This window comes from Ictalurus furcatus, chromosome 19 (genome assembly GCF_023375685.1).
Source record: "Ictalurus furcatus strain D&B chromosome 19, Billie_1.0, whole genome shotgun sequence".
Taxonomy (NCBI): Eukaryota; Metazoa; Chordata; class Actinopteri; order Siluriformes; family Ictaluridae; genus Ictalurus; species Ictalurus furcatus.
In genome coordinates this window covers 11,661,643-11,667,642 of record NC_071273.1, presented here as the reverse complement: position 1 = coordinate 11,667,642, position 6,000 = coordinate 11,661,643, and the positions used below count along the sequence as shown (strand labels likewise).

The following is a 6,000-nucleotide window of genomic DNA, read 5'->3' as shown; positions in this document are numbered from 1 at the left end:
AGGGCAATTATAAACAGTATGTACACGGTTTACACTGTAGAAGCATGTTAGTGTTTGTCTTGCTGGTATGAATGTGTCAGATTCATTAATTCTCACACTAAACGTTTCAAATCTAACACATTACACAAAAAATCTCAGACTTATAACTAACCTTGCTAACATGCTAACCAATATATGTATTTGAGTGTAGTGCCTATATTTTATTTGATTTGTTGTGGATCTAAAATGTCTGAGCCCTCCCTCTGTATTACATAGATTAGCCAATGTGTTGGTGGCTCCTGTAATTGGCTAGTATAGCCTTGCAATGCCACTTGTGTCTTAGCTAGCCATCAAAAATGTCCAAGCAAAACTTAAGTGGTGCACTTTCATATAAAATGGAATCCAACACTGAATGACTCACATACTCCTGATTAAAGATGAATTCTTCAAGATAAACTAGATACCTGCTAATTTTACTGTGACATTTGTAAAAGGTCTCCAAGGAAAGATAAATCTTAAACATCACTTCAGTGCTGAGAAGTTGAGAAAAAAGGCCATGGCAGGTATGGCTTCATTCCAAACCTTCGTCCACAAAACACAATGGCATTTTTTGTTATTTAACGATGTAGCAAACATTATTTCTGATGGCCTCTTCCTGTTTTTCCAGCCTTACAGCAGGTTTTTTTTTTTGCTCCTCATCTAAATAAAGAACAGTAGCAGACTCCAGAGACAAATGGAACATCTAAAACACTAAAACACCTAGTAATGACATCCATCTCAAGTGAACTGGTCACAAGAGGACAGCTGAGATGGATAACCATTTACCTGGTATTTTCCCATGTCTTGAACATGTAATGTGCTTTATTCTGCAAACATTCAGTTGCCACATAGGGATGCAACAGCAGTCAACAACAAATAATGTCACTACATGTGTCCCTTACATAATATATATATATATATATATATATATATATATATATATATATATAGTTCATCCAATATGAAACTACTGTATATACATTCAGACAATATGTACTAACTCAATTGAGGGGTCATCACTGTTAGCCTTTGTTGGACATTTTGGTCAAAATACGATTTTACCATTGACCATTATCATGTTCAAAGTAGTCAGCATACTGAGGATCTTGGGAGCCATGTGTAACAATGAGAAACATTAAAAATAATAGTATGCTAACAAGCTAATCAATGTCCTATCTCGTTACTTGGATGAAAACAAGGAGACTGGAAAGTTTCAGTGTCTATTCACACACTACACCATGTACTACATTAATCCATCTTAGCCCTCCTCCCATGAGGGCTGAAAAGCACATTTCATCATGTTCAGGGTGCTGAGCTATGAGCTAGTAGCTGTCTTGATATGACAAACAGACTGTTTGTCTGGCCCACTTTCATGCTGCACTGCCTTCCTATGGCTGGCTTCAGAACTTTATACTGCTTTATTTTAAAACCAGTATTTAAAAATATCATAGAAGACATGTGTGATGGATGTTTGCATAGTGCCTTTGTTTGAGAATTTAGTAATTCTAATGCTTTGTTTTTATTGATTACATATGAGATATAAACTTGGAGACATGTGTATTGCATTAGACAGTTTGAATACAAACACACAAAAAATGGGGTTTAATTGTGTAAATGTTTGTCAGTGGGGTGTTACTGTACAGTATGTATTGTTCTACTTATAGTTAGCAGAAGAACATAATTGTTGGTCCTAAGTGTTGGACCATAGGACCACTGTTGTACCTTTGAGGGTACCTTTAAATTTTGCATTGTTTACTGCAGATAGGTAAGGCAAAAGTGTGTCAGGTTTTTACGGTAGCAGTAGACTGTGCTATTGAGAACAGTAGTGCATTTTTACGTTTGCAACTAGAAAAGTAATGTACCGTTTCCCTAAACAGACAGTGTGATGCACAGCTTCGCCTTGCTTGCTGTACTTGCTTGTCTTACTGTGCCAAAATGTATGTAGTAAATGAAATTGCCATTCTCAGAGTAGATTTAAAACCTTGACCATTGATTGCTATATTTGGGATTCCTGATGCCTCAGTTCCATTAAGCTCTGTACAAAAAGATATTATCACTTTCACATCCTTAATAGCAAGACGTTCCCTACTGTTGCATTGGAAGTCTGCTAAATATCCATCCATCTCCCAGTGGCTTAAGGACATGATGTTTTTGCTAAAACTCGAGAAATTAAAATACACGATGAGGGGATGTACTGACAAGTTTTTCTATAAATGGCAACACTTTATTTAATATTTTATGGAGTTACAGGCACTTCCCACTTGAATTTTTTGCCTGTTGTTGGATTTTATAATATATAAACAACCAGATATAGATATTAGTTAGCCATGAATATCCAGGGTGCGGGGGTTGTTCAGTTAATTATAGTCTTTAATTTAGTTTTTCTGTTCTACACTCTCATTACAGTGCTTTTTTTTTGTTTGTTTGTTTTTTATACATACAACAAAAAATCAACTGTGTTAATGTTTTCCTCAGAAGCGGTGCTACAGGCATTGTATATGTCTGAAAGGATACAGCCAGTTGAAGAGAATGGGCTTCGCTCTCATAACTGAGCTGTTTACAGCTATTTATAAAACTCTGCATTAACACTGACACTCCTCCATTCCCATGAGCGCTACCAATTACTGTTCAAGGCTCCACGGACAGATACAATAAAGAAAAAGAAACACAGGCATCTCTCCTTCTTGTAAACAGAGTAAGAAATACATACTTTGATCATCTATCTCTATGGCCTTTTTCCTTTAATTTTCACCTGCTTCTGACAGCACAGGAACTCGCATGTTAACACATCCAGTAATGAGTTCGGCCTGGACTGAAATCCCTGGGAGGTTAGTGACTGGATGTAGGTGGTTTGTCTCTACTAGTTGGACTTACAAGGATGCTACTTATTTTATTTTATTTGTGTGTGTATGTGTGTGTGTGTGTGTGTGTGTTTATCGCCTGTGATGGTGACAAAGAAATTACGAGAAGCAATAGGAAAAGCATATATCTTGATTTGTGGGATCATTTGGGGAAAGCTGTTTGTAGTCATGGGACTTGAGGGAGCATGTAGAGTCTCTGAGAATGTTTTCAATTACTCCTCAGTGCTATCTGTGTATGTGTCTGTGCCTCCTGGGGTAAACACTACTAGCACAGATGCACAGGAGCGATGTTTCAGAATCGGCACGGAGCTTGAAGACTGGATAATGATTTACATATGTGCAAGAGGAGACAGGGGTTAAGTTGGGCGGACACACCATGTGCTCAGTTGTATAGATGGAGAGGATGGAATGGGTTGACAGTTCTTCTTGTAAAGAATTATAATATGCTTAACATAACTCTATCTAGAGTGGATGGATATGTTTAACAAAATCACTTCTCTAGGAAGTGTCTAGGCAGATGTATTACAGTAAGTAACTGGAATTAACACATTATAATATATTGTCTGAAAGAGTGTCTACTGTGAGCAGGCATACTGAATCATCAACCTAAGTGAGTCCTTTTGTTAATTTGGTATCGGCAGGTTGTTTGAATTCATGACACAGGCAGGCTAACAGGCTCCCCTATATACTGTGTGTATACATACATACATACATACATACATACATACTGTGCAAAAGTCTTAGACACCCTATTTTCTTATTTTCTTTGTTATAGATATTTATTTTATGACTTCTACATTATGGAGTCGGTACAAAAACATTTTAGATTCCCAAATATTAGTTTTTCAGCACAAAATTACAGAAAAATGTTTGTATGTCTGTAAAACAGAAAGCAGCATATTACGTAAGAGACACTTTTCAGACAATAAACATAATAAAGTCTGCTGGGTTTTGCTGCAAATATAAGAAGCAAGTGTGACAGTCAAAGTCTCCAGAAGAACCGTGTCTAGTTCTGCAAGATGCTCAATAAAACTTACAGTGCATTTCCTTATAAAACTGCACTCATTGTACCAGAGACTACTATTTTGTTGAATTTTTTTTACAGCAAAGGGTCGTCACACCAAATATTGACTTTGTTTCATTTACTACTGTTTACTGCTCTTTATTTTTTAATGTAGAAACATCTCATTTCATTATTTTTGAAGGCATCTTTGCTCTACAGCATTTCTTTTCATGTGCCTAAGACTTTTGCACAGAACTGTATATATGTATGTGTATATATATATATATATATATATATATATATATATATATATATATATATATATATATATATATATATATAGTGTGTGTGTGTGTGTGTATAAGCTAAGACTCAGTTGTGACCAGGTTTCTGGTTGTTTTCTGGTTGCTGTCTTGAGAAGTTGCTTCAGTATTTCTAGATAATCATCCTTCCTCATGATGCCATCTATTTTCTGAAGTGCACCAGTCTCTTTTACAGTAAAACACACACCACCAGCCCACAACATGATGCTGCCACCCATAAGATTCAGAGGTGGGATGGTGTTCTTTGGTTTAAAAGCCTCACCCTTTTCCCTCCATACACAGCGCTGGTCATTAAGGCCAACAGTTAAACTTTTCTTTCATCCAACCAGCAAACACTTCACCAAAATTCTGCGAGTAAGTTTTTAAGGTCATCATAAAATGTTGTTTTTGGCGAATATAGATACTTGGGTACCTGATGCCCCCAACCCCCTTGCTAGTTTCTTTGTTGTTGTCTTGGGGTTCAATTGAACCTTTCATAATTGCTCTGAAGGAGCAACTGGACTTGTGGATTTCCACCATTTTTTTCTGACGTATTGGCTGAGCTGCTTGGATTCTCCCATGGTATCAATAGCAAAGGGGCACTGGATCTAAAAGTAGGTCCTTTAGATCAGCCAACTCCTACTGATAACAATTGGCCAATCAGAAGTTTCTGAAAGTCATTACATCAATTTGTGGAATCTTCCAAACTGTATAAAGGGACAGCTTTCACACACAACTAAAGAAACAAACAAGCCGTGGAAATTGTGTGTAAATGACATCTTTACAAATTGCAACTTTAAATTCTCTATGTGACAGATGGTAACAAATTAGTGATCTGAATTATTATCTGCTGCTCTAGTTGGGACTAAAAATGGATATGCTTTTGAAGTGAAAATACAATAATGTATTAGTGGGATGTGAAGAGCATCAAGAGTTATTCACTGCAATAAGTGACTCTCTGTTTCGACTATTTGCCATCGATTTGTCTCAGTGGATGATTTAGTTTCTCAACAGGAGGTTTTGAAAAGCCTCACTTTTGAACCAGTGCAAATGAAAGAATCATACAACCAAGGGAAACAAATAACACTGAAAAAAGCACAGTCACAAACAGAGCATCAAGAGATACATCTATATTTCTTTAACTCAATAAGCTACATCTACAGAGGTCAAAGATGAATCATCTTGTATGGCATCACCTTATATTTGCAAGGACATTACACAACAAAGAAACACAGACCCATAGTCAAGAGATATACTCTCAAATTACCAGACAAACCTGGGTCATGACTGTAATAGATCACCATGGGAAACAATGTCAGTAAGATGTGGAATCATGTTGTTGTTTTTCATAAACTCATTCTTGCAGGAAATTAGCAAAACCCACTTCTGCCACAATACCAAGGGCAGATAAATAAATAAATTTGTAAATAGTGTATGGGTGCATTTTTATACGCACATAAAGAGCAGACAGTAAGGAAAACAGAACTCTGTACACTGTTTACAGATTAACAGAACTTCTCAAATGGAATGAATGATCTCAAATATTATTATTTAGCAGGTGAGGCACCTGCTGAGAAGCCTGCTAAAAGTGCTCTGGTTATAAATCTAATTCTATTCTACATGTGAAATAAGCTAGGTCTTAGGGACATCATCAGCTGTAGTTAGCTGTATGTTGGGAGACAGGGCTTGGACACTGCACACAATTTTAGTGTATAAGGCAAGCATAGGCTTTCTAAGAGTTCATATATAATGACATATGCCTTTGTCAGTGATAACAATATGAACCCCTAGTCAGTGGTAACTAAGCCATGTAAAA

The 6,000-nt window shown here is 36.5% G+C and overlaps 1 protein-coding gene across 1 annotated transcript in view; it reads right to left on the bottom strand.

Moving 5' to 3' along the window:
* LOC128623336 (copine-8) overlaps positions 1–6,000 on the bottom strand; it is a 128,764-nt gene that overhangs the window by 62,253 nt on the left and 60,511 nt on the right. The gene's annotated exons all lie outside the window — the stretch shown is intronic.